At 44.8% G+C, this 26,899-nt stretch overlaps 1 protein-coding gene across 1 annotated transcript in view; it reads left to right on the forward strand.

The window, feature by feature from the left end:
- Window positions 1-26,899, forward strand: part of LOC124595588 (phosphatidylcholine:ceramide cholinephosphotransferase 2-like) — a 324,775-nt gene that overhangs the window by 125,617 nt on the left and 172,259 nt on the right. The window lies entirely within an intron of this gene.

Raw genomic sequence — 26,899 nt, forward strand, 5'->3', positions numbered from 1 at the left:
TATTAATGGCGTCATACCATTCCCTGTACGGAACTGTATGTACTGTGTCTTATCAAAATTCAGTGAGAGTCCGTTTACAAGGAACCACTTATTAATTTTCTGAAAGACAGTATTGACAATTTCATCAGTTAATTCTTGTTTCTCAGGTGTGATTACTATACTTGTATCATCAGCAAAGAGAACTAACTTTGCCTCTTCATGAATATAGAATGGCAAGTCATTAATATATAATAAGAACAACAAAGGACCCAAGACTGACCCTTGTGGAACCCCATTCTTGATAGTTCCCCAGTTTGAGGAATGTGCTGATCTTTGCATGTTACGAGAACTACTTATTTCAACTTTCTGCACTCTTCCAGTTAGGTACGAATTAAACCATTTGTGCACTGTCCCACTCATGCCACAATACTTGAGCTTGTCTAGCAGAATTTCATGATTTACACAATCAAAAGCCTTTGAGAGATCACAAAAAATCCCAATGGGTGGTGTTCGGTTATTCAGATCATTCAAAATTTCACTGGTGAAAGCATATGTGGCATTTTCTGTTGAAAAACCTTTCTGGAAACCAAACTGACATTTTGTTAGTACTTCATTTTTACAGATATGTGAAGCTACTCTTGAATACATTACTTTCTCAAAAATTTTGGATAAAGCTGTTAGAAGGGAGATTGGACGATAATTGTTGACATCAGATCTATCCCCCTTTTTATGCAAAGGTATAACAATAGCATATTTCAGTCTATCAGGGAAAATGCCCTGTTCCAGAGAGCTATTACACAGGTGGCTGAGAATCTTTCTTACTTATCTGTTGAGAACAAGCTTTTAGTATTTTGCTGGAAATGCCATCAATTCGATGTGAGTTTTTGCTTTTAAGCAAGTTTATTATTTTCCTAATTTCAGAGGGAGAAGTGGGTGAGATTTCAATTGTATCAAATTGCATAGGTATGGCCTCTTCCATTAACAGCCTAGCATCTTCTAATGAACACCTGAATCCTACTATATCCACAACATTTAGAAAATGATTATTAAAAATATTTTCAACTTCTGACTTTTTGTTCGTAAAGTTTTCATTCAATTTGATGGTAATACTGTCTTCCTCTGCTCTTGGTTGACCTGTTTCTCTTTTAATAATATTCCAAATTGTTTTAATTTTATTATCAGAATTGCTGAATCCAGACATGATACACATACTCCTGGATTTTTTAATAACTTTTCTTAATATAACACAGTAGTTTTTATAATTTTTGATAGTTTCTGGGTCACTACTCTTTCTTGCTGTCAGATACATTTCCCTTTTCCGGTTACAAGATATTTTTATACCCTTAGTAAGCCATGGTTTGTTACAAGGTTTCTTACGAGTATATTTAACTATTTTCTTGGGTAAGCAGTTTTCAAATGCATTTACAAAAATGTCATGAAAAAAATTATATTTTAAACTGGCATCAGGTTCACGGTACACCTCATCCCAGTCTAACTGCTGTAGGCTTTCCCTGAAATTTGCAATTGTTAAATCGTTGACTGAACGTACTACTTTGGAGGACTGTTTAGTATTGCTGAATGGAGCTATGTCATATATTGTAACTAGCTGTGCACCATGATCAGAAAGACCATTCTCAACAGGCTGAGCATTTATCTGGTTAAACTTATCTTGGTCTATAAAGAAGTTATCTGTCAGTGAGCTGCTATCCTTTACCACCCGAGTAGGAAAATCAATAACGGGTGTCAAATTGAAAGAACCGAGTAATACTTCAAGGTCATTTTTTCCTATTACCCTCTTTCAGAGAATCTACATTGAAGTCCCCACAAATAATAATTTGCTTCCCCCTGTCTGACAGATAGCACAACAAGGAGTCTTGGTGAAGATGGTGTACTGAAGCACCGAAACTTGTAGCCATATAATAAATAATATCGAAACGACGACTGTAGGTGTTCCATTTTGTTACTAAGTGAACGGCCGAAGTCCCTCAAACCTTCAGTCGGAAGGATAGACATACAAAAATTTGCTAAATACGTCCGATCCCCTTCGTCAGTTTTTGGCGGTAAGCATCTGTTCTAACGGAAGGTGGCATGGCTACCACGACGTGTCCGTCCTCGGAGACGAGAGCTGCAGTGCGGTCTTTGTTGTTAAACAGACGCCGACTACACGCGAATGATCTGTACCTGTTTCGAAAATAGCATTGTGGGTACTGTAAACTCTGTCCTCAGTTATAGGAATAACCAGTCAAGTTTTACGGATATAACAGATGAAAGGAGAAACTTTCTGTCACATACTCCAGACGATTTGTAGTGATCTTGAAAAGCAAGCTTACAAACGTTCTGTTTTGCTGTATTTATTTGAAGTTGTGCAAACACACAGTTAACCTTCAGCGACTGTCATTCAGTATTCGTGTGAAAGACAAGCATAAAGTTTAGAATAAAATTTTCTGAGCACCTAAAGGATTCAAAAGTGGAAACATACACACCACATTTCCAAATCACTTCATATAGCAGAACCACCACCCTACTGCCATAGAAATACCTATAAGCACTAATAATAATTTGTAGTTAGCTCATATTCAACTACCTCACCCCAAAAAAGATCCACTACAGGCTATGTACGCCACCCTTCTCACTTGAATGAATTATATTTTAGGTTATAATTTACGCCTAAAATTTCCCATAAACCTGCGATTTCAGTCCATAGATTCCCGACTATATCCCGATTATATTTTTCGTATTCAATATGCCACAAACTCACTCTTGGATTAAACTTATCAGCTTCTCACAGTCCATATTCCGCGTGTGAGAACGTCTGTCAGTTTCACCGAAGAAAACAAACTGATTTGAATTCCACCGATTGTCGTCCGAAGTCTGAACGGCTACGGTGTGACTCGCACGTTGTAGCTTACTGATCTGAGAACGTCGGCCCTTTTCGGCTGATGTCGTTTTTTGGCGGAATACACCTATATCGGTGCCACTGTGACCGCAGCCTAAGGCATCGAAATCTCTTTACTACAGGCGGCAACTCGACGTCGTCTGCATGATCACAACTCTACTGAAGTAATAGTCGAACTACAGACTGTTTTAAAAAGAAATAATTAAAATAAAGAAGGAAGTACGGCAACTACATCAATAACGGAGTTCGTACAACAAAAAAGGTCAGTGCTCGGTCAGCTGAGAAAAACTGTACGAATAAATTATTACAGGACACTTAACAAAAAGGGAGAAATGGAACACTCAGTTGAGGGTGAACGAGGGAGATACGGTCTAATGATGTCACGCGGCAGTAGAACGAGGTAGTCTGCCGTAGCGGCTGCATGGAGGCATCGGTGGCAACAGGATTATGGATTTCCCAACCAACCTATGGTACAAAAAAATCATTCGACAGCCTAGATCGAATAAAATATTTCTTTATTTAAAACAACCGGTTTCGACAGACTTCGCCGTCAATTTCAGGTCAGTAACAAAGTGGATATATTGTTCGCGCAAACAAAGTTGACACTCGGTGCGGTGGCTGATGGGGCGACTGTAAATGGGAAATGCCTTTATGGTCGCTCCCATAAGCGACCGAGCCGAGTGTCAACTTCGTTTGCGTGTGTAGTACATGAACTATGTCTCGTAATGTAATGTAAGACGTAATGCGGGGTGTATCAAAGAGAATCATCCGATTTGGCACGTCTATATTTCTGAAACTAGCCAACAGCCTTGCCGCATTGGTAACAGCGGTTCCCCTCAAATCACCGAAGTTAAGAGCTGTCGGGCTGGGCTAGCACTTGGATGGGTGACCATCCGGTATACCGAGCGCTGTTGGCAAGAGGGGTGCACTCAGCCGAGGCCAATTGAGGAGCTACTTGATAGAGAAGTAGCGGCTCCGGTCGCGGAAACTGACATACGAACTGGAAAGCGGTGTGCTGACCACATTCCCCTCCATATCCGCATCCAGGGACCCCTGTGGTTGAGGATGACACGGCGGCCGGTCGGTCCCACTGGGTCCGCCAGGGCCTGTGGACGGAGTTACTCTCAGTTCATTCATTGTTTTCGGTAACGGAGGGACATAAACAGAGTCCTTTATAAACCCCCGCAAGTAATGATCACATGCATACAGTAAGGTCTAGTGACCGTGGAGGCCAGTAATGTAAGGTAGAATCATTTGGTACAGTGCGAGCGATCCATCGTTCAGCAGTCCATTGATTTAAAAATTTCCGCACTTCGAAATGCCAGTGTGGCGGTACTGTGTAAAACAAGAGTTCGCTCTTTCCGACATTATGCTGTTCACGCACATATCTCAATTAACATAATAGTTATGATTTTTTAAAATGGGATGATTCTTTTTGATACACCCTGTATTTGAGATAATAGTTTTAATCTGGCATTATAAAAACAGGAAATGGAACTGTGGTTTTTATGAAACCAAACTGTAATTATTATCTCAAATATTACGTCTTAACTAGTGTTATGAGACACATGTATATGCTTAATGTTATAGACCTGAAGATGACAGCAGAGTCTGAAGAAACCGATTGTCCTAAACAGAAAAATATTTTATGCGATCTAGGCTGTTGAATGTTTTTTAGCAAGCAAAACAGATCGCGCCGTCAATACTCTCAAAGTGAGAATATTCAATCTAATCGATAGTATTACATCAACCTCCTTGTGTCTGTAGCAGTCAGTTAACTATCTGCACTTGCGACCTAAACGGAAGGAGCATGTGGCTTAGACTGACGGTATTAACTACAAAAGAACTTTTAGAGTGCAGAACAATTCAGTTTGGAATGAGGCAGAGCTCTTGCTGTGAGGTTATTTAGTACCTCGGTTTATAGCCCACCTAATTGTTTTCATTTGCACAATTTTGGACGTGCTACCAAGTCGAGTCAGATTGGCTAGAACTATCTTCCTCTAAACGGTCAGTACCTCTTCTTTGGCACACTTGTTTTATCCATGCCCGAAGGGCCGATGAAAATAGGAACACGAGGCATCCTTGCAACGGAAAACGCGCAATTTTGGCGAAGAATACCAACTCCTGAGTTTATAGCGCACACGAGCCGCAAAATTTACAGGCAGTAATCCTCTGCCGTGGCATCACCAACGTCTATTTTGTACCTTTCTATTTCACCACACAGACATGCCTTAGTCTCACAGTCAGCCAGTTACCCACACTAGGCAGCCTGGGTTCTCAGCACAAGGGATGTGTTTCGTAGTGCCAATCTCCTCCCTCACATTTCTTTAAACCACAACCTACAGCAGTGTATCACACTTCAGGATGAAAACCAGCACGGGGCATTGATTAATGAAATATGACTATCAACTGAAATACGTAAGTAACTATAACCACTCATTGTTATTGAGGTTTCCATTACCGGTTTCAAATATCTCCGTCATCAGGTGGATGTACTCAAAATTAACTGTGCATAAACGATTTGAACGTACGATTTTCTGAGCAACCTCTGGCATTGTCTGCCAGAAAAAGAGAAAGAACTAATATGGGATGTGGCTCACCGTTACGTGCATTCTCTAATTGTGTAAGTTAGCAGTTTTAAAAACATTTATACCTTTCAATGTCAACAGGCTACTTTTCGAGTCGTATTTACGTTACAATTACCCTCTATAGACAGAAACAACCAAAGATGCTGGAACTAACGACCGCTAACTACATGTAATGATTCCGCAATCATTGACGAATTTCATACAAAACTTTTCAAAAAACATCATTTAAATTTTTTATTAATTACATTATTTTTCTGTCTTGATGCCTTTCCTGTGGTTCATATCTCAGAGGGGGGGACTCATCACAAGTGAGAGGGGTGGAAGGGGAGTGTGTTCAGAGAGCGAGAGAGAGAGGGGGGGATGGTGGGGAGGGGGGCGATAGGCATCACATATGTTGCTCGTTTCAAATGTATTGACGAGAGTCACACTCAGTCCTAACCTAAAATATTCACATTTAAATGTGAAATTCATATCAAGTCGAGTTTTTGTTACCAGTTTGTATTGAGGAGCATATTATCAGTGTGTATTATCATATTTTACTTGTGGCGCTGACACGTGGACTTTTATTGGGAAAACCATTCAAAAACTGAGGGGTGTGATACAAGTAATTGAGACATGTCTGCTGGAAATTGCTAGTAGAGCTAGGAGAAGAAACAGACTGGAGAAGAAGACATAATCCTGATTGCAATGAAAATGAAATCCTCGTGGGCAGGACGTGGATCCTAGAAAGAGAACAATACATGGGTCAGGGATGTTATCTGCTGGGTTAGAAGAGATGAGGCAAGACAGAGACGACGACCTAATTGCAAAGCGGGTTTTTCTTTCAGAAAGCGCGTTTGAATGTTATTTGTTTGTTAGGAGAGAGAGTTTTATGCCTTGTGTACGAAGGGGAACGTCTGCAGGCAAGAGTCGGATTTCGACAGTGGTAACGTCTTCGCCTATCCACACACCTGGTTACCGTTCCGCGATACTGCTGGTCGGGATACCGCAGCTATCGTGCGAATGCGGAATCGATTCGTTCAGGAGGTCCATAACGCCATACAGGATCTCGATGACCCCGCGCGACTAGCGCCCGAGAGGACAGATATATTTTTCGCTCAGCTGTTCAGACTCGTGCAGACCTTTTCAAGGCGCTCACGTCAGGTAACGGACTTGGTTGCAGCAAGAAGACCATCCACACAGACAGGGCGACCACCTTTGTAGCATTACCACTGTCATAGCTTCTCCTATAGTCGTTTCACGCTCTTAGAGCTGCCGTGTAAACGGCGCCGATACACACGGTTGTCGAGAGGTGAACGGTGTTCACAAGAATGGCGTGCTGCGACAGCCTTGGGCACAGAAGCGGCACATGTTGCCCCTCTTTTCAACCCAGTCCCGCTTCTGCGTACAGCATCGCGATGGTGTACTCTTCTGAGAAGGCTGCGAGGAGAAGGAATGGTGCGAAAATTGCATTCGTCATTACCATACCGGTTCAGCACTTGGCGGCATAGAATGGGGTGCCAGTGCGTACACAACACGATCACGTCTTGTTCGCGTAGCCGGTAATTTGAACAGCAGGCGTTACATTTCTGACGTGTTGTGGCCAGTGGCTGTGTCCTGTCTTCAAGTTCTCCGTGACGTTGCCTTGCAACAAGATAACGCAAGACCGCGTGTTGTCCTCGGTTTCGAGATCCACCTCGACAGAGAGGTTGTTCGGCCTTTCCACTGGGCATCATATTCTACAGTTACCTCTCTCATCTGGTCACGGGTTTCCGTGAAACTAGCACACCACCACTCACCAGCTATTCCTATTGGTGAACTGCAGCATAAATGTGACGGACCATGGAATGATGCTCTCGTATCTGCTATCTAAACTCTTTTCGTCTAGATGACGAATCATAGTAGAGCCTCCGTTGCTGCCACAGGTGTCAGCTGTCTCTACTAAATCTCGCAGCTTGTGTACTTCCAAATCACCAACAACTTTAATATGTGTTCTGCCTCCTGTACTATAAACGCATACTTTGTAAAATTTCTTCATTTGCCACCCTTCCTAGTGTTTCTCATTGAATGACCACCTGCGTATTTATAAACAGATGTATGGTACGCATTTAACAACATGAAATGGCTAGAAAATGGAGAATATTTACATAGTTCATACGGCAGGAAAACATAAATTACGTATGTTTCACCAACTTTTTGACGCGATCCTCACTGGATGGCTTTAGGTACAAGTCTTTCCTTTACATTGACGTAAGTTCGTATTTGGTACTCTAGTTTGTAAAGGAATTTCGTTGATGCGCATGTGTGGCAGAGACGTCAGTCAGTTACCACCTGTTTCCACATGCACAGCTGCAGCAGCAGATATAGTTTGTGGCGTTGCCCACCACATGTGCCAGACAAACACATCTGTGCAGTCGTATGCACTTGAGCACCACAGTGGCTCTCACAACAGGTGATTTGTTTTGCAGACGGATCAGAGTTACACCACTGCTTCAAGGTAAGGACAGAACACCTCAGGATAAGTCGAAATCTCCCTACCTTCTATGGAAAACAAAATAGTGAAAGACAATATCGATATGTCGCAGCCTGAGTGCTAAGGCCAGCTAACGGGAAAAATTGAAAATTTGTGGTAAGAACCTATGGGACCAGACTGCTGAGGTCATCGGTCCCTAGGCTTTCACACTACTTAATCTAACTTAAACTCACTCACGCTAAGGACAACACACGCAGCCATGCCCGACGGAGGGCTCGAATCTGCGACGGGGGAACCGCGCGAACCGTGGCAAGGCGCCCAAGACCGCGCGGCACCAACTAACGGGAAGTGACCATCCTATTATCACCACAATGTAGACTGTATCGTTGATCGACATCGAAGACACAGCAGAAGTATATTAATTATTCTTCAATACAGCGTGAGAAAAAAAAATAAAAAACAGACAAGTCGGTCACAAGCCTCTCTGCTGTCAGCTATTCACCACATATTTATCTCTGCGACAGCAATATGCAGGTGGTTGCAGAATGCTTCTGGATTCCTCTACGGAAGCTGTTTTTAATTTGTTAAGTAGCACGACAGCCTATTGTAAAGGGAAGAGAGACTTTTTTCGGTCACAAAAACACGACCGCGGGCGCACTGGCAGCGGCTAAGACCGGATGATATTCGTGTGGACAGCTGAAATCAGCGTGACAGGAGCACGTGGAGCGCCAGTTTCATACTATGCTCCACAGACAGAGTTGTCTCTGGACTTCCAACGGCCGCTAAGGTGACCGCATCACTGGGAAAACCCTTCCGTTGGACAGCACAACGGCTGCTCGTTTCTCATGGCCGCTTTTCGTGTCCAGTGTAATATTAAAGCTTACTCCAAAATTAATACGTCTTGAACCATATGTGTCACTGAAGAGACAGTGGGCTCATTTGAAGCGGAAAAGATGGATGCATACGAGTGTGAAGTCGCGTCTTCGATATCCGCGTTAGTTTATCAGTTAGTAAGTTAAATGTTATAAATAATACCTGAACTGTAAAAGTGAATATCTCGGCAAAGCATTATGCGACTGCAACAAGCGAGGTGTCTACGGATACCATCTCCTAGACCTGTATCGGACTGTGATAGTACATTTACTGAAGTTGTTCACATGTTTAAATGAGAGGCCAAAAAGTGGATTTCGCACAATTAAAAACAGCTTTTCATACTAAATTAATACAGAAACATTAAAAGTAGTGACAATATATATATATATATATAATTTAAATTGTATATCCGAAAACAGATGAAAACCATAGAAATGATTGCTTATAAATAAATTATGGCAGATAAAAGAAAACTGATAACAGCACAGGAGAGCTTCTGTAAAGTTTGGAAGGTAGGAGACGAGATACTGGCAGAAGTAAAGTTGTGAGTACCGGGCGTGAGTCGTGCTTCGGTAGCTTAGATGGTAGAGCACTTGCCCGCGAAAGGCAAAGGTCCCGAGTTCGAGTCTCGGTCGGGCACACAGTTTTAATCTGCCAGGAAGTTTCATATCAGCGCACACTCCGCTGCAGAGTGAAAATCTCATTCTGGAAACAGCACAATACTTCTCGGTAAATTTGTGTGATTTGATGTAGCATATGTGTATAAAAGGTTAAAAATTAAGAATTTCAGCAATTTTCGCGTCAGTAGTTTATCTGACTTCAGTGGTGCTGGGTGAACAGTGCCAATCTGGAGGGGAGTCTCGATTCGGACGCCATTGGAGGCGATCAGGCTGTGTTAGGAGAAAGCTTTATCTGACGAGCGATGAAATAGCCACTAGTTCGCTTGTGTGAATTATTCAGAGTTCCTACTGTCAGACATTGATATTTTTCAGCATCTGATTAACTTGTTACTGTTTCGGCAGCGTGTGATAGAAGACGCATTTATAAGGTTTCAGTGTATAGCCATTGTCGAATTTATAGTTTGATGTACAGTGGACTTTTAACGGTTTTCTAAAGATAGCTCCCGCAATTTATTGTGGTTTATTCAACCGCCTCCAGGATCTTAGGAAACTTGGTCAGGCTCTGAAATTAATTTATTGTGAACTGTGCGTCTCGATTTTTATATATTCTTATTGGAAATAAACTCGAATTTGTGAAACTTTAAAATATACATAAGTGCGTACGTGATTTTTGCGTAGCAAATCCTGGCTGCCTTTATATTAAATACTTTTTTGGAACATTGGGTACATTGCGACGGATGTGAGTTGGCGTCCCATTTACGGAGGCCCATTGAAGTGTTTGTGCTGTCTAAAGTGTAGGTAAGTCTTTTCGTGCAGCAGTACGCATGGGCTCCGAGCTGAGACAGAGCTTGTGAACGGTTTAGAACTTTGATTTTCTGGCAGATGATGAGAGAGATCGTATTTCATTTCGTCATCCGCACCACATGCTCATTCACATACAACCCGTACGGTCACACTGCTCCAAAGTAAAATGGGTCTTTCTTCGACGTTTCTGATCCTTAACCCCCGGCGATATCCGTGGTTCGCGCTGGTTTATGTGCGAGAGTGTAGAAGTTTGCTGGCAACCGCTGCAGTTTGTTGGCGGCGGCTCGCGAGGGAGGCGTCGGTTGTGAGTGGCGCGGCGGTTAATTTTGGCAGCACGGCTCTGTGGGACAACGTGGCGTGCGAGTGTTCCTGATAGCGGAACTGGTGTTAGGCTGGGGGGCGTGAAGCAGACGTGGCCACTGCCGAGGGCTGCCGGTGTTGGTCCGCGCACGCCGCAGCTGCAGTCTGCTAGTTCGAGATCAGTTCCGTGTCGCTAGTTGGTGCCGAACGTTACACCGAGCTGTTGATAGCGAGCTCTACCGGCGAAAGTTCGGTGTACATACACGCTCCACCGTGTCAGGCGTATGGTTTATAGCTACCACGAATTGTCAACAACGTAGCAGTTCTTCAGTGACAAAAAAACGGTTCAGATGGCTCTGAGCACTATGGCACTTAACATGTGAAGTCATCAGTCCCCTGGACGTTGTTGTTGTTTTGGTCTTCAGTCCTGAGATTGGTTTGATGCAGCTGTCCATGCTACTCTATCCTGTGCATGCTTCTTCATCTCCCAGTACTTACTGCAACCTACATCCTTCTGAATCTGCTCAGTGTATTCATCTCTTGGTGTCCCTCTACGATTTTTACCCTCCACGCTGCCCTCCAATGCTAAATCTGTGATCCCTTGATGCCTCAGAAGTTGTCCTACCAACCGTTCCCTCCTTCTTGTCAAGTTGTGCCACAAACTTCTCTTCTCCCCAATTCTATTCAATATCTCCTCATTAGTTATGTGATATACCCATCTAATCTTCAGCATTCTTCTGTAGCACCACATTTCGAAAGCTCCCTAGACGTAGAACTACTTAAACCTAACTAACCTAAGGATATCACACACATCCATGCCCGAGACAGGATTCGAACCTGTGACCGTAGCAGCCACGTGGTTCCGGATTGAAGCGCCTAGAACCGCTCGGTCACAGGGTCGTCAGCGACAAGTTGAGTAAAATACATTTATTAAAAGCGCACTTGTGTGAATTATCTTCAGCGACAAGTTCGGTAAAATTTATTTATTAAAAGTGCACTTGTGTGAATTAATCTTTTGCTTGCCTGTTCAGATCGCTATGGCGACAGACCCCTTTGGCCACCTTCCACTCATTTATTATTAGCGACGGCGACATAACGTTTAGCTGCTCCGAACATAACAGTTGCCCATTCGTATCATAACATTTCCTGCGTGCGTTTTTTGTTTCCACCACTCGTCATGTGAGGGAACGTGCAGCAACATCCAACTTCATGGTTTTGGTGCTGCATGTGTTATAATGTGGGGGGAGGGTATAATGTTGCACGGGCAACTGACCTCCAAACCTTTGAACACGGTACACTCGGAGCACTGTACACTCAGTGATTGGGTGACTGGCTGGCTGATGAGACCGAACATCGAGGTCAGCGGTCTCGTCGGATGAGGGAAGGATGGGGAAGGAAATCGGCCGTATCCTTTCAAAGGAGCCATCCCAGCATTTGCCTGAACTGATTCAGGGAAATCACGGGAAACCTAAATCAGGATGGCCGGACGCGGGATTGAACCTTCGTCCTTCCGATAGCCCTCCCGAATGCGAGTCCAGTGTGCGAACCACTCCGCCACCTCGCTCGGTACACTCAGTGGTCATCGTTATTGAGCACTGTAATCCTTCCGAAGGACCCATTTCTCCAGTGTTTTGGAGAGACATAGCTGTTACTTCTGGCCACGGTGTGGGGAGTCATTGGACAAGACTTCAGTTCACGGCTGGTAGGACGCCAGCCACGTCACAGTCATCCTGCGTCGTTAGGTGTTGCCACTCATGCGTCAGTGTCGTGGTGTTGTTTTTCAACAGTTCAGTGGCCGTCCACACATGACATGTGTCTCTATGAACTGCCTGTCCGCATGACGTTGAGGTAGTGCCGTGCCCATCAAGACACGCAGATCCGTCCCCGATATACAGGGTGATTCAAAAAGAATACCACAACTTTAAAAATGTGTATTTAATGAAAGAAACATAATATAACCTTCTGTTATACATCATTACAAAGAGTATTTAAAAAGGTTTTTTTCAGTCAAAAACAAGTTCAGAGATGTTCAATATGGCCCCCTCCAGACACTCGAGCAATATCAACCCGATACTCCAACTCGTTCCACATTCTCTCGAGATGTTAGAGAATTGGCTGTTCCCTCAGCTCGAACAAGAAGCACAACAATTCATATTTCAGCAGGATGGAGCGCCACCACATTGGCACTTATCTGTCCGTAACTACCTGAACGTCAACTACCCGAGGCGATGGATCGGCCGCCAGGCAGCCCGTGACAGAGCACTTCATCACTGGCCTCCAAGAAGCCCTGATCTTACCCCCTGCGATTTTTTCTTATGGGGGTATGTTAAGAATATGGTGTTTCGGCCACCTCTCCCAGCCACCATTGATGATTTGAAACGAGAAATAACAGCAGCTATCCAAACTGTTACGCCTGATATGCTACAGAGAGTGTGGAACGAGTTGGAGTATCGGGTTGATATAGCTCGAGTGTCTGGAGGGGGCCATATTGAACATCTCTGAACTTGTTTTTGAGTGAAAAAAAACCTTTTTAAATACTCTTTGTAATGATGTATAACAGAAGGTTATATTATGTTTCTTTCATTAAATACACATTTTTAAAGTTGTGGTATTCTTTTTGAATCACCCTGTATATGGACCACCTCAGACGTCAAATCTGTTCCAGGATATCAAGGACCAGTTACAATAGTTGTGGGCCAGCTTGCCTCAGGAAGAGGTAAAACGGTTTTATGACACCCTTCCCAATCGAATCGGTGCATGTATTCATGCGAGAGATGATGCCACGTCATACTGATGTGGATCATACCGCCAACTTCTTCGTAGATTTAACTCAGTATTGTAATCAGTGAAATAACATCACACACTCTGTCAAGACGCCAAATTTTACTTCGTCTCCCCCCTCTCCTTCTGAGTTCGTCACTACTTTGTCAGGGAACGTATACACGTGTACTCCGCAAGCGACCTTAACGGTGTGTCCGGCGGTTACCCTGTTTCCTCCTCCTCCTGCTCCTCCTCCTCCCCCACCCCCTCTCCCCGCTCCATCGTTGTTCTTCGTGCTTCGGACTTCGAATTGGGAAGAGCCATTGCTCCGCGTGAAGTAGAATGTCCCTGTCGTTAGCTGTCGTACCGGGAGTACTGTCAAACGTAAAAGCTATCTGTAATAAAACTGCTCATAAATCTACACTCCTGGAAATGGAAAAAAGAACACATTGACACCGGTGTGTCAGACCCACCATACTTGCTCCTGACACTGCGAGAGGGCTGTACAAGCAATGATCACACGCACGGCACAGCGGACACACCAGGAACCGCGGTGTTGGCCGTCGAATGGCGCTAGCTGCGCAGCATTTGTGCACCGCCGCCGTCAGTGTCAGCCAGTTTGCCGTGGCATACGGAGCTCCATCGCAGTCTTTAACACTGGTAGCATGCCGCGACAGCGTGGACGTGAACCGTATGTGCAGTTGACGGACTTTGAGCGAGGGCGTATAGTGGGCATGCGGGAGGCCGGGTGGACTTACCGCCGAATTGCTCAACACGTGGGGCGTGAGGTCTCCACAGTACATCGATGTTGTCGCCAGTGGTCGGCGGAAGGTGCACGTGCCCGTCGACCTGGGACCGGACCGCAGCGACGCACGGATGCACGCCAAGACCGTAGGATCCTACGCAGTGCCGTAGGGGACCGCACCGCCACTTCCCAGCAAATTAGGGACACTGTTGCTCCTGGGGTATCGGCGAGGACCATTCGTAACCGTTTCCATGAAGCTGGGCTACGGTCCCGCACACCGTTAGGCCGTCTTCCGCTCACGCCCCAACATCGTGCAGCCCGCCTCCAGTGGTGTCGCGACAGGCGTGAATGGAGGGACGAATGGAGACGTGTCGTCTTCAGCGATGAGAGTCGCTTCTGCCTTGGTGCCAATGATGGTCGTATGCGTGTTTGGCGCCGTGCAGGTGAGCGCCACAATCAGGACTGCATACGACCGAGGCACACAGGGCCAACACCCGGCATCATGGTGTGGGGAGCGATCTCCTACACTGGCCGTACACCACTGGTGATCGTCGAGGGGACACTGAATAGTGCACGGTACATCCAAACCGTCATCGAACCCATTGTTCTACCATTCCTAGACGGGCAAGGGAACTTGCTGTTCCAACAGGACAATGCACGTCCGCATGTATCCCTTGCCACCCAACGTGCTCTAGAAGGTGTAAGTCAACTACCCTGGCCAGCAAGATCTCCGGATCTGTCCCCCATTGAGCATGTTTGGGACTGGATGAAGCGTCGTCTCACGCGGTCTGCACGTCCAGCACGAACGCTGGTCCAACTGAGGCGCCAGTTGGAAATGGCATGGCAAGCCTTTCCACAGGACTACATCCAGCATCTCTACGATCGTCTCCATGGGAGAATAGCAGCGTGCATTGCTGCGAAAGGTGGATATACACTGTACTAGTGCCGACATTGTGCATGCTCTGTTGCCTGTGCCTATGGGCCTGTGGTTCTGTCAGTGTGATCATGTGATGTATCTGACCCCAGGAATGTGTCAATAAAGTTTCCCCTTCCTGGGACAATGAATTCACGGTGTTCTTATTTCAATTTCCAGGAGTGTATATCGCGGCGTGGTGTGAAATTATTCTTATGACCGAGGCAAGATTGAGAGCTGTTCTGTTAAGGCAGAGCGATGCCAGCCCAGAGTCTCACCCTAGTCTGCAGACCGCGGCTTCTGCCTCCAGTGTTTAAATATGTAGGCGCTCGCGATGAATGAGGTCAACGGCGGCGCGCGTGCGTGCATGTGAGGCGCTGGCAAAGCGTTGTCGCGGCTGATCGGCTCTGTGCGTGAGTGGCTGCGTGGCCAGGTGCGTGGCGTGGCGGGCGCCCGTCTTATTGATCGGCTCTGCCGCCCTCTCCCAGCCCTGAATGGAGCCCTCCGGCCGCCGCCCAACCCCTTCCCCCCGTTCTCCCCCACCCCCTGCTCAATTATGCCGCAACTGGGACGCGCGGGGTCACAGCGCCGGGTCGGCGCCGGGCCGCGTGTGACGTCAGCAGTCAGGTGGAGGCGGCGGCGGCGGCGTGGCTCTGGACAATGTCCGCTGGGCCGTGCTGCTATATTTCGCTCTGCTGTTGACATCCCCAGCTGTCTACATACACAGAGGCTACAGAAGTCAAGGGACACCTCCTAACATCGTGCCGGCCGGTGTGGCCGTGCGGTTAAAGGCGCTTCAGTCTGGAACCGCGTGACCGCTGCGGTCGCAGGTTTGAATCCTGCCTCGGGCATGGATGTGTGTGATGTCCTTAGGTTAGTTAGGTTTAATTAGTTCTAAGTTCTAGGCGACTGGTGTCCTCAGAAGTTAAGTTGCATAGTGCTCAGAGCCATTTGAACCATTTGAGCCATCCTAACATCGTGTCGGACCGCCTTTTTTCCGGCCTACCGAGGTCTGTTCAATAAATTCCAAAAAATTAATGATTTCACCCCAATGATGAGTCGGAGCGAAATGTGGTTGGCATCACTGTTTGATGTGCAAGTGCTGGAAGTTGCATTGTTGTATGTCTGTCAGTTATTGTTCAGAGCATTTTTGAGTAGAACGTTCTGTCGCGTAGTTTGCGAATTTCGACATGCAGACTTAGAGGAGCATCGCGTCTGCTTTAAATTTTGCCTGAAACTCAAGAAAACCTTTACAGAGACACACCAAATGATGCAGGAACCCTACGGTGATGAGTGCTTAAGGCGTATTCGGTGTCGCGAAAGGGTAAAAATCGCCGGACGGAAATTAAAGATGATCCTCATTGAGGACGCCCTTCGACGTCTACGGACGACCCTCATGCCAGGAACGTCAACGAAACTGTGCGTGCCAGTCGAAGTGACTGTCGAGAGATTGCAGAACAAGGTAACATTTCAGTTCTCATCAAATTCTGACACATCATCTTGGAATGCATCGTGCTGCCGTCATCTTCGTCCCACGGCTCATGAGTCAAGACCAGAAAGACCTTCGCCTCGCATTCTGTGAAGAGCTTTTGGATCGCGCAAGTGAGAACGAGATGTTCCGAAAGAGAATCATAACTGGTCATGAGACGTGAGTCTACGGTTATGATCTTGAAACAAAGCTTCAATCTTCACAATGGGCCGGGAAAGGTTCTGCAAGATCAAAAAGAACTTGCTAGGTCAGGCTAAATGTCAAAGTCATGCTGATAGTTTTCTCTGACTTCGAAGAATTAGCTCATCATGAATTCGTGCCGCAGGGACAATCAGTTAATCGATCGTACTATCGCGACATGTTGCGACGCCTGCGAGAAAATGTGAGAAGGAAATGGCCTGAAATGTGGCGAGACAATTCACGGGTCTTGCATCTCGGTAACGCACTCGTACATTCGTTCCTGTTGGTGCGCGGCTATTGTGCAAAAAACGAAATCACTGTGCTCCCTCAGCCTCCGTAGTTTCCAGACCTGGGCGCTGCGGACTTCTTATTTAATTCCAAAGTTGACAACACAGTTGAAAGGACGAAGATTTGCTACGATAGACGAAAAAATTTGCAGGCGCCACTTCGCGCTATCCAGCAAGAGGCGTACCAAGACTGCTTCCGGAAGTGGAAACGGCGTTTGGAGCGGTGTATGAGTTGCGGAGGAGAAATTTCGAAGGAGACCATGCACAATAAGAAAAAGGTAAGCGTAGAAAAAATTTGTGGACAAGGTTGCAGAATCTTTTGAACAGACCTCGTACTTCAGCAACTGGATTTGGTATGGACTCAACAGGTCGTTGGAAGTCCCCTGACAGGTCGTTGGAAGTCCCCTGCAAAAATACTGAGCCATGATGCCCCTACAGCCATCCATAATTGCGAAAGTGTTGCCAGTGTATGATTTTGCGCAGAAACTGACCTCTCGAATATGTCCCATAAATGTTTGACGGCAATCATTCCGGACTACCCACGTGGCCATTATCATTCGCTCGAATTCTCCAGAATGTTCTTCAAAACAATCTCAAACGATAAATTATGACATGGATCATTGTCGTATTGTACCGTTGAATGGCTGCAAATGGTCTACAAATAGGTTCAGTTGGACTAGAGGACCCAGTCCCTTCCATGTAAACACAGCCCACACCATTATGGAATCACCACCAGCTTGCACAGTGCCTTGTTGACAGCTTGGGTCCATGGCTTCGTAGAGTCTGCGCTACAATCGAACCCTACCATCAGGTCTTACCAACTGAAATCTGGACTCATCTGACCACGCCACGGTTTTCATGTCGTCTAGGGTCCAACCGACATGGTCATGAGCCAAGGTGAGACGCTAAAGCGAATGTTGTGCCGTTAGCAAAGGCACTCGCGTCGGTCGTCTGTTGCCATAGCCCGCTAACGCAAAATTTCTCCGCACTGTTCTAACGGATACGTTGGTCGTACGGTCGTACGTTCCACATTCGTTCGTCGTACGTCCCATATTGATTTCTGCGGTTATTTCACGCAGTGCTGCTTCCCTGTTAGGACTGACAACGCCACTGCTCTTGGTCGTTAAGTGAAGACCGTCGGCCACTGCGTTGTAGGTGGTGAGAGATAATGCCTGAAGTCTGGTATTTTCGGCACACTCGTGACACTATGAATAACGGAATATAGAATTCCCTAACGATTTCCGAAATGCAGTGTTCCATGCATCTAGCTCCAACTGTCATTCCGCCATCAAAGTGTATTAATCCCGTCGTGCGACCATAATGACGTCGGAAATCTGTTCACATGATTCACCCGAGTACAAATGACAGCTCAACTCATTCCACTTTTATACCTTGTGTACGCGATAGTTCCGCCATTTGTGTATGTGCATATTGCTGTCCCCTAACTTGTCACCTCGGTGTTGTTGTTGTGGTCTTCAGTCCGAAGACAGGTTTGATGGAGCTCTCTATGCTACTCTATCCTGTGCAAGCCTCTTCATCCCCAAATAACTACTGTAACCTACCACCTCAGTGTACATACATTAAATACTCAGGCACTCCGCAAGTCACCGTACGGTGGATGACGGAGGGGTGCTATGTTCCACTGCTGGTGATCTGGTTCTCTGTTGCATTCGCCCAGTGGAGCGACAGAAAAACGACTATCTATATGCCTGCGTACGACCCCTGATGTCTATTGTCTTCGCGGTCGTTACGCGAAATGTACGTCAGTCACAGGAGAATCGTTCTGCAGTCAGTTGGAAATGCCCTTCTCTAAATTTTGTCAATAGTTTTCTTCCCTCTAGGGATTATCATTTGAATTCAAGAAGCACCTTCGTAATACTAGAGTGCTGAGCCCCTACCGGTAAGAAATCTAGCAGCCCGCCACTGAATTGCTTTGATATCTCTCTTCAATCCGACCTGTTGGGGATCCAAAGCACTCGAGAATTGGTCGTATCCGTGTTCTATACGCCGTTACCTTTATACAGATAGTTATGCTTTTCGAGACTCCTCCCAGTAACCCAGGTCGCCCATTCGTCTTCCCTACAAGCGACCTTAGGCGCTCGTTTCGTGTCATATCGCTTTGCGGCATCACTCCTAGATATTTGATGGACGCGACTGTCTCAAGCAGCAGACCACTAAAACTGTATTCGAACATCACAGGCAGTTAGTTAATTAGTTAGTTAACATGTTCCAAAGATCATTTTTTCGAAATAGAACGAGTAAAAATTATTTTTCGTTCTCATGTGCATTAACTCACATTTCTCTAGATTTGCAGCAAGGTTCCATTCAACACACAAAATAGGAATTCTTTCCAACTCATCCTGTACTCTTCTACGGTCACTCAACGACGACAGTTTCTCGTATATTACAGCGTCATCAGCAACCAGTCGTACCAAATCCGTCATATCGTATATGTATATAGAAAATAAGAGCAGTCCTATCACACTTTGTGATGCAATCCTAACGATACCTTTGTCTCTGATGTACACGCGCCGTCCAGGACAACATACTGGGTTCTAATACGTAAAAAATTTTCGTGCCATTCACGTATCTGAGAACATATTCCGTATGTTAGAGCTTCGTCAACAGTCTGTAGTGGTGCAATGTGACTTTTAAACCAACGTAGCGCATGTCGGACTTGATCTTGTCAGCACACCTGCTGGTCTTCCACTGTGGTAGTGTGCCACATGGGTTCAATCGAAGAGCTGTAGTCCTTTTTCTTTAGGCTAGTCCTGTCTTCGCACTACACTGTAACACGCCAGTTGCTGGTCGCGTCTTCGTACATGGGGCTGTCGGCTAGGCCAGAGTCTGTATGTGACGGAAGGGAGATTCCCCAGCCTGGAGGTGATGGGCCGGTCTCTACCTAACCCTCTTACAGAGATTGTGCAGCAAACCTCGGGATATCAGGAGGTTCCGAGCCCCTGCTGGGAAATGAACGTTTGCAAAGCCTTGGCAGCAGGCGGTATTGTGTAGTGGCGTCAGAAGCGCTACAAGTCGAAGCGGGAGATGGCCAGTGAAAACACCTACATTCTGGTCCGGATTTTAATTGTCTGGAAAGTTTAAATGTTGAATAATGTTGTGGAGCAAGTGAGAGCTCACGAAATTGAGGAGTTGACCCTCGTTGGGTGTAGAACTCGTGTGACCCCTGGGGATGGAAGTTGCGTCTTAGGCCGCGTCCTACCTGAGCGTCAGAAGCCACCGACAGCGACTGACTTCTGGATGCGCGACATTCCAGCAACAAGCAGCAGCATCGGGCGACGCGCTCCGGTGTCCTGCGTGCGAACGACCATCTCTCTCTACAAGATGGTTACTAGAGCCTACCAGCTATTTCTATAAACCGGTGCCCCTAAACTGCATCCTATATCCCTCTGAATCTGCTTACTGTATTCATCTCTTGATCTCCCTCTACGATTTTTACCTTCCACGCTTCCCTCTAGATACTAAATCGCTGATCCCTTGATGCCTCAGAACATGTCCTACCAACCGCTTCTTCTAGTCAAGTTTTGCCACAAATACCTCTTCTCCCCAACTCTGTACTTCCTCAATAGCTACGTGATCTACCCATCTAATTTTCAGCATTCGTCTGTAGCACCACATTGCAAAAGCTTCTATTCTCTTTTTGTTTAAACTATTTATCGTCCATATTTCACTTCCATACATGGCTACATTCCATACAAATACTTTCAGAGGCCGGCCGCGGTGGTCTCGCGGTTCTAGGCGCGCAGTCCGGAAGCGCGCGACTGCTACGGTCGCAGGTTCGAATCTTGCCTCGGGCATGGATGTGTGTGATGTCCTTAGGTTGGTTAGGTTTAAGTAGTTCTAAGTTCTAGGGGACTGATGACCACAGCTGTTACGTCCCATAGTGCCCAGAGCCATTTGAACTATTTTTTGAAATACTTTCAGAAAGAACTTCGTGACACTTAAATCTATACTCGATATTAAGAAATTTCTCTTCTTCAGAAATGCTTTTTTTGCCAGAGCCAATCTACATTTTATATCTTCCCCACTTCGATCATCATCAATTCCCAAATAACAAAAGTCATATACTACTTTAAGTGTCTCATTTCCTAATCCAATTCCCTCAGCATCACCTTATTTAATTCGACTACATTCCATTATACTCGTTTTGCTTTTGTTAATGTTCATCTTATATCCTCGCTTCAGGATACTGTCCTTTCTGTTCAACTGCTCTTCCAAGTTCTTTGCTGTCTCCTTTTATCATTTTCTTCCTGGGCTTTAATTCCTACTCCAATTTTTTTCTTTTGTTTCCTTTACTGCATGCTCAACATACAGATTAAATAACATCGGGGACAGGCTACAGCCCTGTCTGACTACCTCCTCAACCACTGCTTCCCTTTCGTGCCCCTCGACTCTCATAATTGCCATCTGGTTTCTGTACAAATTATAAATTGTTTTTGCGTGGCGGAGGGTGAGATTCACAATAATGCAAACTAGATAAGGGGCCAATGCCGAAGAGGGCTCTTTGTAAAATCGAACGTTTTACATGACGAGGCAGTTTTCACATATATCACTGTTTATGACTTAATATTTCTTGAAATACGATAAGTAGGTTGTTCTTATCCCATGGCGACTGCGGCGTGACAGTAAGGGGTATGTGTACCAAGTGTGGTTGAGGGAGGGGGAGGGAGATTACTGTTTAACGTCCCGTCGAAAACGAGGTCATTAGAGACGGAGCACAAGCTCGGGTTAGGGAAGGATGGGGAAGGAAATCGGCCGTGCCCTTTCTAAGGAGCAATTCCGGCAGTTGCCTGAAGCGATTTAGGGAAATCACGGAAAACCTAAATCAGGATGGCCGGACACGGGATTGAACCGTCGTCCTCCCGAATGCCAAGTTTGGTTGAAATCGGTTTTGTGGTTTAGGAGGAGATGTGAAAACCCCCCGCTCCACCCCCCCCCCTCCCGCCCCCCGCCCCACACACACACAGCAATGTGTATGGACGTAGGTAGACAATCATAGGATTAATAATGCTTTAATGACAGTGGTGCATGGTGTATAAATATTAAAATCATTAGCACTCATAATTTTATCATTTAAAAAAAAAATGAAATTACAGATAAATCAAACAGCAAAATTTCTTGAATCTGTATTTATGTATTCATTTTTACATTGTAAGGCGAGTTTCTTGTTACTTGCGTTATGTTTTGGTCTTATATTTAAGACGTGTTAATTATACCAAACGTATTATCTATTTGGGAGTAAGGATCGCTGCGTCAAAACCTTACAGAAACAACTAATTATAAACAAAGTAAAAAAAACTGAGCTTCTGAGAAAGCAGACTCCGGAGCCCGCAGTAGTTCACCTTTACAGGAGCGCATTGGGACTAGTGGTCGTTTCTCTATTGAAACCAAAACTCTTCTGCTGCATAGTAAACGCGAATCAACAGTAAGCTTTCTTGTTACCCAGTTCGCTGAAAGAATAGACAGTTGGAAGTTACTTATTTTGAGCTACTCGCTTCAGACAGCATCAGTCTTCTACCCAGATGTGAAACACATTAACAACACATTGTTGACAACCACGCAAACACAATGGCCACATTGGTTTAAAATATTCATTTCCTGGTCAAAAATAACTGACGAAGAATATGAGGGTGGCAACTTCTTCTGTCCTGATGACCAAACAGAATGAATGGTTACACTGCCCCCCCCCCCCCCCCCCCCCCTCAGGACAGTCAATGTTCAAAGGTCAGGTTGCAAGGACAGAACTAGATCCTCATCGTAGCCGACACGTTAAGGGAGCTATCGGCTCTCAATAACCAGAAACACTGAGACGCAACAGCGTCCACCCTACGGACATAATGCAGAGGAGGGTTGATCTGCAGTGGTGTGGAATTTCGGGGAATTTCTTCTGGATACCATAGCAGCAGGAGGACGCAACTCAAAGCGAGCACTCGCTAACTCTCGACTTCAGTGCATCCGACCATCTGCCTGAAGTTAAATAGAAGGCGTACGACGCTTCGAGGGGAGAGAGCGAGGAAACACGCCGGTAGACTGGCCGTCAGTGCTGTCTGCAATATTCAACCTGTTGCCCTCAGAAAGCCGTCGTTTGCTAATTGCACCTGTGGCAGACGATATCTAATGTCAATGATAGAGCTACACTCCCATACCGGAGACTGCCCCACTGACCTCCACATGATAGAGGTCTGTTCTTGCGTCTCACACAAGAAGGCGATTTCAGGCTCACATTCTACTAGTATGAGTGGCGTCGCGAGCAGGATGTCATTATGAGCAAGGCACTAACCACTGCGACCACTATTGACCTTGCATCACAAAATAAAATTTTCACTGTCATCGTGGATGTTACCAGATATAGTAATCTGCTAATATAATTGAATGCCTAGTCCCACGGAGAGTGTACTACTGATTTTCAGTCACGCGATAGTACCATAACTAAGCACTGCTTGACCCGTACTTTCTCTGTGTATTGTTATGGTCTCGTACAACTTGTTACGTACCTTATGAGTCCTTAAACCTTTTCTTGCATCAGCTGTCAACCTTACACAATAACACGCTGTCTGCATTGTATATACAACAGATGACAAAAAGAAACAACATATTCGCTCTAAAATTATGGATTTATGCTGATCGGATGCCGTTTAGTCAGTGACATTTCGTGGAAATTATAAGTATTATCCCCTTCTTATTAAATTCAAGAGCAGACTTCATTCTAAAGAAGAAAATTAAAACCAGTATTACCTACACTCAATCAATCTACACAGAGTAGCAAAATTTACTACAAATAAACGATATTTCTCGTAAATCGTTTATATCGATGCACCAACGTGCTCTTATTCAGATGAGGCGGTGAAAGATCTCTGGGAAGGGTTTTAGAAACAGATACAAGACGACAGCAGTACCCCTACTAGAAGATAACGGGGAACTTTAATGAGGGGGGGGGGGGGGACTTTAATATCAAAGTAGACAAAAACTAAAGAACAATTTATGAAGTTCCAACATAATGTAGGAGCGAAGACCAGTTACTTGGATTGTTAAATTTTATTTTTTCCAGTTCGTATTACAGTTGCGTTCAAAAATGTTCTGTTGGTGGTGACTAGTTTCGGACTACATTGTCCATACCACGTACTTTTGGAAGGAGCTTTCACTGCTTGTCTTTGTGATGTTACTGGATCCTGACTAAGCATTACTATTTTATACATGTAAAAATAACAGTTATGGTAATTGTATATGTGTACACTGGTGGAAATGCATGTCAACATTTACAACGAAGGCTTCAGTTTGAATATGGGCAATGTAGTCCACTAGTCATCACAAGTAAAAATATTTGAACGCTACTGTGACAGAAACTGGAAAAGAATAAAGAAAAACCATTGACTGGAAAATATCAGTTATGGTACCAGTAATGTGTGAAATCATACTTTTTTCTGGATTTACTGAGAACAAAGATAAATTACCTGAGACTGCACAAATAGAATCTCATGTGGCGTGAATCAAATACAATAAAAGTTATTTCACCAGACAAAAAAGAGCAGCAAGTAAAGACACTCTACGACTTTCGAATTACAAGTGATCATCGGCTCGCAAGGTGCAGAAGGAAAGTTACGAAAGGAAACAAGTTAATCGTGCAGGAAGTACAAAATTTAGAGTATGATTATTTACGAATAGCGAGGTATGCCATATTAAATTAACAGCTTCCGTGTCCTGTAAAGTGAAATTGACGTATACGAAAGAGGCACAACTGAAGAAATATATTTACGCAAAGAGTAAATGATACTGCAAATACAAAGAACGCAATAGTACAGAAAATATCAATACGAAGAAGGCAGCTATTAAATATAGGTTTCAAGCAAGCGACAATAGGAACTTGATAGAATATTTTGAATTAAACAAAACGGGAAATGTTTTCGAGAGGAAGTGAGAAGACACGATGAAGATATGGTAACAAAACACTTGAAAACAATAAAGAATGAAAGAAATACAATATTATGTTGGTTAGACATTATATATCGTCAGTTAAGGTTGTAGACCTCACAGTCTAAATATTACTTAATGAGGAAGGTACCGACAGTCCGGGGGTGAAACAAGAAGAATCTTTTGAAGCATGAACAAGGCGAGGTGACATGGCGGCGTTTCTTTGGAAATATTTGAAGCTGCAAACAAAATAATACAAAAGGAACTTGCATAGTTAGGTTCTTAATGATTGCGAAATAACACGATTTCCCACAACTGGAGCAATGCTCTCATTGTTGCACTTCAAAAGAAAAATGACAGACAAGATAAAAATAAAAACTGCATGGCTCTCAGTCTTCACAAGAGATTAATTTAACTGTACAGAAAAAGTGTTGGATTTTAATTATGCAAAGGAACAAGCTAGCTTCAGAAGTGGACCACTTGCAAATTGTGAATATAATTTATAGAAAGAGGCAATGAATCTAAATTACCACTTTATCTGGGATTCGTAATCTTCAGAAAGTTTTTCTGTTTCGACAGAATCTGCAGTCTCGGCAGTTGAGAGACAATGCGCTGATTCTACATGGTAGAACGCTTAAGAATACATACGCTAGTGGGTCAACTCTCATTAGAATTCATCAAGAGAGTGGGAAATTGAGAATTACCCGTGAGAGGAAGTTAAAAATGTTACCAACAGCCCGCAGAGGGAGTTTTCAGAACCCTAAACTGGGAACAAAGAACGAATACGTGTTAACAAAACGTACCTTCCCCTTTGATGACTGTACTGTGGTCTTTACCCCTAGTGTAGAGAAACTTTAACAAGGAATGGAGAGAGATATTAGAATAAGTTCAAACATACGTTTCAGAAACAATTGAAAGATTGAAATAAGACACAATTAACTTTGAAAGTAGAAGCAGTACAAGTTATCAGTGAGCGTGTTATTTTATTTGAGGCAACTGAAGACAGTCAGTGGATAATCAGCGGAAGAAATAAGCAGATGAGTAAATATGGCCTGCATTTCTTCACTAAACTAAATAAAGTTTGAAAAATCGGCTTTAGATGAGTCTGAAACAAAGAGTTTACAGAGTGTGCTTAGAGTTGTATCTCGTGGTAAGTAGACAAGTAGAGATGCATGTTGGGAATTACTATCAGGAACAGGAAAACTGAGAACTGCATCAGGGGACCGAGACTGGAATGGGAGACGTAATTCTGACTCCTTCGAGAATGAAGTGGAGGTGGACGGCAAACGTTGTCAGGACGACGAATGGTAGATGGGCCAAGGAAGTTCTGAATATCAAGGTATTTAGACAATAACCTAATAGAAGAAGGATAAATGACTTCAGGCGCCATACAGTCTGACACGCACTTGATACTGTAATGTTTGAAGAAAGGAAGTGGCCTAAAAGCAGCAATGACGACAAATCGCCGTCGAAGATGATAGTGATGCTCTGTTGTTATATCGTGCCTGTGCCTTGTACAGGACTCAATAACTGTGGTTTGTTTTGGTGACAAAATTGCAGAAATCTAATCAATAATTTTTGTGAAAAATTCATTTACCCCTCCTACCGTTGGTGCATCTCTACTGGAAGAGATTGTGACACTTGCATCACCACAAAGAGAGACCAATCTCTGCATTATCCAGGTGAAAGGCGATTTACATAGGAGTGGAACAGAAGTGGACCTGATATCAAACCCTATGGAACATCAGTTGTAACTAATACCGTTAAGCGAGTCTTCCGCGCTGCGTTGGGTAATCGGCGTGACGAGATTCTACTTTGGCATGAACGCGGAAGTGCAGCAACTCTGGAGGTTTCGTCATAACCGCCAAGTGGCGCCTCTGGCAGACCGGAACGGAGGCGTCTCTTCCTGGAGAACTGAGAAGCGTGCCAGCGGCTCGCCCATCATAGGCCACTGAGACAAGCCGCCCCAACCGCCAGGTCTCGCTATCCCCCGTGATCGCAATGCAGAGTCCAGCAGTGTCTGTTTTCTCCATTTTGTCCCTCGCTAGATGAGGCGACCCCGCCGCACTCCACGCGTCTCTGACGTG

This window comes from Schistocerca americana, chromosome 2, assembly GCF_021461395.2.
Source record: "Schistocerca americana isolate TAMUIC-IGC-003095 chromosome 2, iqSchAmer2.1, whole genome shotgun sequence".
In the NCBI taxonomy this organism is placed as follows: Eukaryota; Metazoa; Arthropoda; class Insecta; order Orthoptera; family Acrididae; genus Schistocerca; species Schistocerca americana.